This window comes from Nicotiana tabacum, chromosome 14 (assembly GCF_000715075.1).
Source record: "Nicotiana tabacum cultivar K326 chromosome 14, ASM71507v2, whole genome shotgun sequence".
Taxonomy (NCBI): domain Eukaryota; kingdom Viridiplantae; phylum Streptophyta; class Magnoliopsida; order Solanales; family Solanaceae; genus Nicotiana; species Nicotiana tabacum.
In genome coordinates, this window is record NC_134093.1 from 29,920,750 (window position 1) to 29,931,078 (window position 10,329).

Consider the following 10,329-nt stretch of genomic DNA (forward strand, 5'->3'; position numbering starts at 1 on the left):
TGACTTATATAACAGCAACAAAGAGGGAAGACGACGAAGAATCTTCCATTTAATACGGTACGAACGATGTGTGAAAATAATTTGTCGTTGTAAAAGGATCCTTTCAGTAAATGTAATTAAATTTCATTGGTCAAAACTTTTTCTTTAATTAGTCACAAAAAAAAGAGATTCTCTTTTACTTTAATTTGCTGAATATTAAGTTCACGGTAAATAATTTACTTTATTTATTTGAAGCAAATTAAAGAAAATATCCATCTCTACTTTTTGATATCATTTTATGTAATACTACAAAATCAAATAATTTTATTAACTAAAACCTTTTAAAATAAGTTTTAAAAATATTTTAAATATAAAAGACTGTAATTTATAGCATCTTAATTAATGTATCTTTTAAGTACGATGAAGGAGCAAAGAGTGAACATATTTTGTGGGCTTTTTTCATTTTTAGTCCATGGCAGAAACTAATTATATTCAGTAGCCGAAAACATGTATAAAATTTGTATAATTTTAGTATATAACATACATAATGTATATATATATAAAAAATATATATTTTTACGGTTATTATTTTAAAAGCGGATATATTGTGTCATTTTTTCATATTTTATTTTATTTACACATATGAACACACACATATGCTAGAAAAGAAAATGTTACGGTCTAGAGACTTTTGTTCGACTTAACATACCTAATTATTTATCATTAGATGGACGAGCTTAGTGGGAAAACATGCTGTATATATGTGTATCTTTTATCTTTACGCAACAGACGACCAAAATGATTATAATATATAGATATTAATTAACTTTACACGTATATATGGTTATTTCGTTATCCATTGATTATGATATATAGATATTTCCTTAAGCTTTTCTAAAAGTGATCATAGTCATTTTCTAAATGAATCATAGACCAATTATGAGAATTCGGAAACCTTGTATCAACATCAACTTCTGAATGTTCAAAGATTGACATGAACTTCAACCAGCTGGCATGCTTCCTATATGATATCGTTGCAGTAAAATAAGAAAAGTCTTGTTATTAATTGCCGTTTGTAATTAAAAAAAAAGAGAAGAAGAATAAAAAGAAACCTTAATAGTTCTAATGTCTGACGGTACTCTTTAGGGATGGCCATGGCGCGGGTGCGAATGCGGATGCGGATGCGGATGCGGATGCGGTGCGGGTCTAAGTCTGCGGGCGGTTGCGGGAAAATAATTGCGGGGCAAGTGCGGTGTGGATTAAAATAAATTATTTAAAATTTTAACGGGTGCGGGGTGGTTGCGGGCTTTACTTTTTTGTACCAGCTCCATTTCTTTTAAATGCACTAACTTTGAGGTTTCACTCGACCACTTTCGTTCGACTCTGTCTTTCCACTCTCGTTATCTCAATTTAGCTTTGTTTTTTACTGGTTTTGGCCATTTCAACTTATAATTTTCATATATAATTAATGTTACTCTGTTTCAGTTATTTGTTGTAAGTATTTATTTGATTAATACTTATCCAATATCAGGAAAACGAATCTGCACAAGTACCCACACCAACTTGGAGAAGCTAAAGTAATTAATTTACTCAATGACAATTTGAGTTGCATTGCTAACAGAGTTGATTAATTTTGTAAAAATAAATTCCTTCCTCAGCAAACTATACTTATGGATTATTTGTAAGGTAGTTAATATTCAAAATCTCGAAGTAAAATCGATCACATCTCTAACTCATTTTACACGACTTGGTTCCTTCAGTGAAGACAGAGTACTCTGATCATAGATAATTGCAATCGTTATTATATAAACTTGATAGTAGGCTATATTCATACAATTTAGACACTACTTACACTCTAATTTAGCCGCACTTTATTGATATTTAAATGCTAAAAGATAACAAAATGCTCTAATAAAGAGTTTGATGCTTTGCAGGAGCTACTCCGAGCTAGGAGGGAGCTAATGAGTGTTTTGGAGTCAACATGGAATGTGAAAGGGCAATCGAAGGTTAGCCCGGTCGAAAAGGAGCGAGAAAAGCAAGCGAAACAAACCCTCCAGATACGCGGCCGTGGAGTGGGCCGAGAACTGGTCCACGAACTCAAGGCAGTGAGGCAGTCCAAATCCGCGGCCGGATCCGCAGTCGAATCCGCGGCCGCGGACGGGCGGACGAAAGCCAAACACGCAGGGTTAATTATGTAATTTTCTAGACGACTAACCTAAATCTATATGAAACCTAAACTCGCCCAGAAGTGGGAGATAGCTGTTTTTAGAAGATTTTAGAGGCAAGAACGAGGGGGAGAAGACGGATAAATTCTTAAGAGTTTTCATCATCTTCTTGATACTTCTATTTGTTGATTATGAATTATTTTAGTGATTTGTTTTCCATTAGCATGAGTAGCTAAATCTGTTATCTAGGGTTGATGGAACCAATTGTTGGATGAAGTCTTGACTCTATTTTGTTATAATTGAGCCGTATTTGTTCTATAATTGTTCAATTACGTATTGTATTGTGGTTAATTGAAAGGGCCTTCGATTAATCGTGTCTATTCACCTTGTATTGCTTGAGAAAGAACAGTTGGTTAGATTGTTATTGAACAACACCACTTTAGGGGAAGTTAAGAGATTAATTACTTGAATTTAAAAGTAGGGTTAGAAATAACGAAATTTTGGTGGGATGATTCTGAGTTGCATAAATTATTAACTAGAGTAGTTCGAGAGAATGCTTCTAGTAAATTATCGTAATTGATCGAAAGGTAATTACGGTAGCCCGGAACTCATAATCCTCATAGAGTATTACGGCGAGATTATAGCTAAAGAGTTGAGAATTAATCCGACAATTGAGGAAATCAATACCCCTAGATCCTTTTACCCTTGAATTCAATTTTAGTCTTGATTATTGCTACTTTTATTGTCATTTTTCCTTGGCTAAATAAATTCCACTGATTATTCATAAAACTATTGCATCTAGAAGTTATCTGAGCTTATCATTAACATTATTTAAGGTTGTAGTAAATAGGTTAGTTTCTTGTGGGATTCGACTCCAGACTTGAACCGAGTTATATTTGCAGCGACTGCTTAGTCCTTCTTACAAGGCATAGTTGGGCGTGATCAAATTTTGGCGCCGTTGTCGGGGAACTAACAGTGTTATTTATTACAACTTAGAAGAATTACTAGGATTCTTAGTTTGGATCAATTTCCTACGGTGTTTAAATTTTTTTTTTATTGAAATTCTCAGGTTTGAATTCTCCTGTGACTCAGGTGTATGCCTAGAAGCTCTTCGAGGGCTGGTGAACTTTTTGAAGGACTTTTAGACCCTGAGAAAGTATTCAGGGCATTAAATCGAGCCAACAAGAAGAACAAACAGTTACAACAAAAACACACACTCGAAATTAAAATGGACAACGTGGACGATTCCAACGAAAATAATCGAAATAATCGGGTTGACCCAAACAATGGAGTGGTGGCACCTCTTGTGCCAGAAGCTACTCTATATGATTGGGCATAACCAACTGCTGATAACTTAGCCACCGCCATTGTTGTACCTCAGATACAAGCGGAGACATTCTAGATCACCAACAACATGCTGCATCTATTGCAAAATAAGGGACTGTTCTCCGGGTCATACATTGAAGACCCACAACAACATCTGAAGAACTTTCTATCAATATGTGTGACCCAAAGACAACCGAATGTGACTCCTGAAGCCATCAAGCTATTACTGTTTCCATTCTCTATGACTGGAGAGGCTCAAACTTGGCTGAATTCACTCCCAATAAACTCCATTGCCACTTGGGAAGAATTAGTCAAACAGTTCTTAAACAAGTTTTATCCTCCCAACAAGACTGCAAGGCAGATTGATGAGATATTGCAGTTCAGACAAAAACCAACTGAGTCCTTGCAAGAAACTTGGGAGAGGTCAAGGGTATGCTAGTGAAGTGTCCACACCATGGCATTCTAGATCAGATGCTGGGACAGAGATTCTACATGGGTTTAGCAAATAGTTTGAAGGCCAATATAGACGCTTCAATTGGGGGTACATTTTTGAGTAAGACATTCACAGAGTGCAAGATTCTTCTTGACAAGATGGCTCAAAATTCATGCTGGATGGCTAGATGTACGACACTTACACCAATAGTGCATTCTGTTGCTCTTGACCCAAACAATTCCCATGCAGAGAACATATCCACTCTTATGACTCAGATGAGCATACTGACAAAGAAAATTGATGAGATGGGTATAAAGCAAGTGCATATTGCTGATATAACGAATGGAGGATTGTGCACTCCTTGCATAAACCAGTCATATATGTACTCGTGGAGTGGAGAGAATGACAATCAGGGCTTCAGAGAAGGCATGAATTATGTCAATAATTTTGGAGGTCAGAGGCAAGGTGGGCAACAATGGGGACTAGCACCAAACAAGCAGTACAGACCCAACCTACCACAACACAACCCCAATTCTGGAGGCGCACGACCACAAGGTCAAGTTGTGCCTTATCAAAGGCAGCAGGGCTATAATCAGCAGTACCAGCAACAGTTGGCCTACCAACCACCTCATCAACAATAGGACAACAATATGGTAAAAGTCAGGGGTATGCTGCAACAACTCATTGGAACAAATGGTAAGATGCAAGAAAAGTTAGCAGCACATGATTTAACAATCAAAGGCATTGAAACTCAACTGGGACAACTGTCTATGGCCTTGAACAATCGCCCCTAAGGAACATTGCCTGCAGATACAAATATTAACCCAAAGGAACAGAACCCAAATCAGCTAATGGCAGTGAGTCTCGGGAATGGAAGAGATTTAGATAGAGAGCAAGAAGTTGCTCAATTTAGGAGAGAGACTACGCTAACTACTCCAGTTATATTAGAGGCAGATGAGACAGCAGAGCTCATCGAGGTTGTAATTGAACAAGCACAGGTTGACAAAGGTAAGGAGAAGGACGGTGAACAAGTCTCAAAACAGGTGGCACCTCTTGTGCCAGAAGGTTCCAACAAAGAAAAGACATCAAGTAATGGACAGAGATTGATTCCTGCACAATTCCCTCAGAGATTGGCAAAACAAAAGAAAGATGATCAATACAGGAAATTCATGAAAATGCTTCGACAGATTCAATTGATTATTCCACTGATGGATGCTTTCAGGGAAATGCTAGGGTATGCAAAAATGATGAAGGACCTGATGTCGCAGAAATTTGACTTTCAGGACCTGTCCACTGTAACTCTGACACAGACCTGCAGCGTGGTAGTGACAAAACCTATGGCCCAAAAGGTGTCTGATCCAGGTAGCTTCACTATCCCATGCACTATTGGGAGTTATGCTGTTGCTAAAGCATTGTGTGACTTGGGAGCCAGCATAAACTTGATGCCCTTGTCAATCTATACGAAACTGGGCATTGGCAGAGCTAGACCGACCTCAATGTTACTGCAACTGGCTGATCGCACAGTCAAAATACCGACATGAATTCTTGATGATGTGCTTGTGCAAGTGGGGAAATTTGTATTTCCTGCAGACTTTGTTATTCTTGATTGTTAGGTGGATGAAGAGATACCCATCATTCTGGGAAGGCCATTCTTAGCCACTGGGAGAGCATTAATTGATTATGAGACTGGAGAGTTGAAAATGAGGTTGAACAATGAAGAAATAATATTCAACGTTCAACAATCCATGAGGATACCTAGTGAATTTGCAAACTGCTCACTAGTGGAGGTCGTAGATGTGATACTGCAAGAAGAGGACGAGACCTTTAATATCAAGGATCCACTAGAAGCCTGCTTGATGAATTTGGAAGAGATGGACGGTGAAGGGTTGGTAGAGTGGGTCATGGCTCTCGAAGGTCAAGGATTCTAGAAAAGGGAACCTCAGTTCGAGCCCCTACGCTTAGAAGAGAGAGAAACACCACCTGCAAAACCATCAATAGAGGAGCCACCACAGCTGGACCTGAACCGCTTCCAGCCCACCTCACGTACGCTTTCTTGGGGCCTAATTCTACTTTGCCTGTTATTATATCATCTAGTTTGCTAGCTGTGTAGGTAGAGCAACTATTGAAGGTATTGCAAGAATGTAAGACTGCCATTGGTTGGACCATGGCAGACATAAAGGGTATCAGCCCAGCCTTTTGCATGCACAAGATTCTTTTGGAAGAAGGGCACAAACCTTCCAGGGAACATCAACGACGTCTGAACCCAAATATGAAAAAAGTAGTAAAGAAGGAAGTGATCAAGTGGCTGGATGCGGGTATCATCTTCCCCATCTCTGACAACCACTGGGTCAGTCCTGTCCAATGTGTGCCGAAAAAGGGAGGAATGATGGTCGTACAAAATGAGAATAATGAGTTGATCTCGATTCGTACAGTCACGGGGTGGCGGATTTGCATGGACTATCGGAAACTGAACATAGCCACTCGAAAGGACCATTTCCCATTGCCTTTCATTGACCAAATGTTGGACGGGTTAGTTGGGCGGTCCCACTTCTATTTCTTGGATGGATATTCGGGGTATAACCAGATCTCAATAGCCCCGGAAGACAGAGAGAAAACATCCTTCACTTGTCCATATGGCATCTTTGCCTTTCGGAGAATGCCCTTTGGACTTTGCAATGCACCGGCTATATTCCAGTGGTGCATGTTAGCCATTTTCACTGACATGGTAGAGGATATTATGGAGGTGTTTGTGGATAATTTCTCCGTGGTGGGGTATTCATTCGAAGATTGTCTTCACAATTTAAGAAGAGTGCTCAAAAGATGTGTGAAGACAAATTTGGTGCTGAATTGGAAAAAGTTCCATTTTTATGGTACAAGAAGGAATAGTTTTGGGGCATCGAGTGTCCAGTAAGGGAATTGAGGTCGACCATGCTAAAGTTGATGTGATTGAGAAATTGTCACCGCCCACTTCGGTCAAGGCAGTGAGAAGTTTCATTGGGCAAGCCGGGTTCTACAGGCAATTCATAGAAGATTTTTCCAAAATTGCTAAACCTTTATGTAAACTTCTTGAAAAGGATCAGCCCTTTGTGTTTTCTAATGATTGCAGGTTGGCATTTGAGGAGCTGAAGAAGAGACTGATAACTGCACCCATCATTGTTGCACCCAACTGGGAGCAACCATTCGAGCTCATGTGCGACGCCAGTGATTATGCTATAGGAACAGTCTTGGGGTAGCGAAAAGATAAGATGATGCACCCGATTTACTATGAAAGTAGGACGCTCAGCGGTGCACAGCTCAATTACACTGTAACAGAAAAGGAAATGCTGGCTGTAGTGTTTGCCTTCGACAAATTCAGGTCGTACTTAATTGGTTCAAAAGTTATTGTTTATACTGACCATGCAGCAATTAGGTACTTGATAGCAAAGAAGGAGTTAAAGCCACGCTTGATTCGCCGGGTTCTTTTGCTACAAGAATTCGATCTGGAAATTCGTGACAGAAAGGGGACAGACAATCAAGTGGCAGACCACCTCTCAAGATTGGAAGGAGCTGAAAAGAGAATGGAGGTTGAAGACATAACAGAGATATTCCCGGATGAACAGTCACTTGCTGTGACAATGGAGGAGACGCCCTGGTATGCTGATATTGCTAACTATTTAGCAAGCGGTATTGTACCTTATGAACTCTCCTCAATTCAAAAGAAAAAGTTCTTTCGCGACTGTCGAGCCTTTTATTGGGACGAACCTCTATTATTTAAAATATGTGTAGATAACATGATCCGGAGGTGTATCCCCGAGAAAGATCAACTTCTGTTTTGCAGGCTTACCATGCTTCACCAAATGGTGGACACTTTGGAGGAATTCGGACAGCAGCAAAAGTGTTGGAATCGGGATATTGGCCTACTCTATTCAAGGATGCCCATGCTTGGGTCAAAAGTTGCATGAATGCCAAAGGACAGGCAACATATCTCGCCATCATGAGATGCCGATGACAACAATTCAAGAGGTGGAGGTTTTTTACATGTGGGGGATCGACTTTATGGGGCCGTTCGTCAGCTCGTATGGTAACAAATATATATTGGTAGGGGTTGAATATGTCTTCAAGTCGGTCAAAGCAATGGCTCTCCCAACCAATAATGCAAAAGGGGTAACAAGTTTCCTAAAGAAAAACATCTTCACACGTTTTGGCACCCCGAGAGCTATAATCAGTTATGGTGGAACCCATTTTTACAATAGAGCGTTCGCACGTCTGTTGGAAAAGTATGGAGTTCGCCACAAAGTAGCCACACCGTATCACCCACAGACGAGCGGGCAAGTTGAAGTGTCCAATAGAGAAATTAAAAGTGTCCTGACAAAGACAGTGAATGCAACAAGGACCGATTGGGCGAAGAAGCTGGATGATACATTATGGGCATACCGCACAACATTCAAAACTCCAATTGATATGTCACCGTACAAGTTGGAGTTTGGAAAGGCATGCCACCTTCCGGAAGAGCTCGAACATAAAGCACTTTGGGCACTGCGGCAGCTGAATCTGGATATAGAGACCGCAGGCACCAGCAGAGTCACTGAGTTACATGAGTTCGAGGAATTCAGGTTCTATGCTTTTGAAAATGCCAGATTAAACAAAGAAAAGATGAAAATGATCCATGATAAGCACATCTTAGATCAGAACTTCAAGCCCAGAGATCTAGTGTTGTTATACAACTCGAGATTGAGGTTGTTTCCCGGTAAGTTAAAGTCCAGATGGTCAGGACCTTTCAGAGTGGTGCAAGTGTTCTCAAGCGGAGCTGTGGAGATTGAATCCGAATATGGGACAAACAAGTTCACGGTAAATGGGCAAAGGTTGAAACATTACCTTGGAATGGTCGAAGAGAAATGGGATAAAGTGGTGATAACTTTGGAAGAGACCCAGTACACGAACGAGGAGTGATAATGAAAGCCTGCGTCGTGCCGCGACGTTAAATCAAGCGCTTCCTGGGAGGCAACCCATGGTTTGTTTTAAATTGTCGTGTCGCGACGTTAACTTAGGCGCTTTTTGGGAGGCAACCCATTATTTTTCTTAATTTGTTTGTTGTAATTGATTTTGAACGACTTTGACCGACCTATTAGTGTGCAGGGCAAAGATCATGTCCATCGGAAGGATTCAGGGGTCGAAATTAACCCAAGACTAGGTAAAAAAAAATGCGGCAAACACAAAAATTGGCTGGAGACGGAGATCCGCGGCCGTGGATTGGACCGCAGATTTAGGCCTGTATTCTGCCCCTCGTCCGCGATCGCGGATTGGGCCGCGGATTTTGGGACCCCCTCTGCCCAGAATCCGCGGCCGCGGAAGCCCGGGCTTGTCTAGGTAAGTTTTTTTATTTTAATCCCCCACCCCCTTCTTTTCCTTAACCCAAACCCTCACTTGGGGCGCGGAAGCCCGGGCTTGTCTAGGTAAGTTTTTTTATTTTAATCCCCCAACCCCTTCTTTTCCTTAACCCAAACCCTCACTTTACCCACTTCTCTTCTTCCCTTCCTAACTCTAAGAACCCAAACCCCTCACTTCCCCCCACTTCTCTTCTTCCCTCCCTAACTTCAACAACCCAAACCCCTCACTCCCCCCCCCTCCCTCCCCCCCCCCCCCCCGCTTCTCTTCTTCCCTCCCTAACCTCAAGAACCCAAACCCTTCCTTTCCCCTATATTTTCCTTTTAACACAAGACTCTTCTCCTTCCTTCTCTTCTCCACTCAACCGATCTCCAACCTCCGTTCTTCTCAAGATCTCCAAGTAAGTACATGATTTTATTCCTCTTTCTTAGTATTTTTTTTAATTTTATTTTCCTTTTCTGTATAGGGTAGTAAAATCATAGGTACTTTTGTTTGGGATTTGGATTGTGGTTTATATGTGGTATATGGAGGCTATTTGAATTGAAGGAAGCCATTATTGGATTTGATTGGGTCTTTGGGTGACTTGGGGGTACATATGCACACTACCTGTTTGTTGATTTGCCTTAATGAGTGTTGAAGATAAATTGTGACCAATTGTGCGAGTGAAGTCTGAGTAACCGCCATTGGGACACATATTCCTCTATCCACTGATAGTAGTATTTATTGTGTAGGTAAAATGCAACCCTCAAGGAAGAGAGGCGCTACCGGGGCCTCATCAAGTGGTCATGGAGGCTCATCTCGGGGACGGGCACAGACCAGTGCAGCTCAATTTGATTGTACCAGGTTTGTCTCCAGAGCTGCCCAAGACCATTTCAGTTTGAAGGCCACTAAAAAACCTGTACCGAAAATGGGTATTAACAGGGCGTCCCTCCAGGATGAATGCCCTAATATGTATTGGGAGTTGATCAGGTGCAGATTGGACAGCTTTTTCGAAGAGCCGGAGGAGGGTAACTTGATGCTTGTTCGGGAGTTCTATGTCAACTGCCCCGAACATGAGGATAG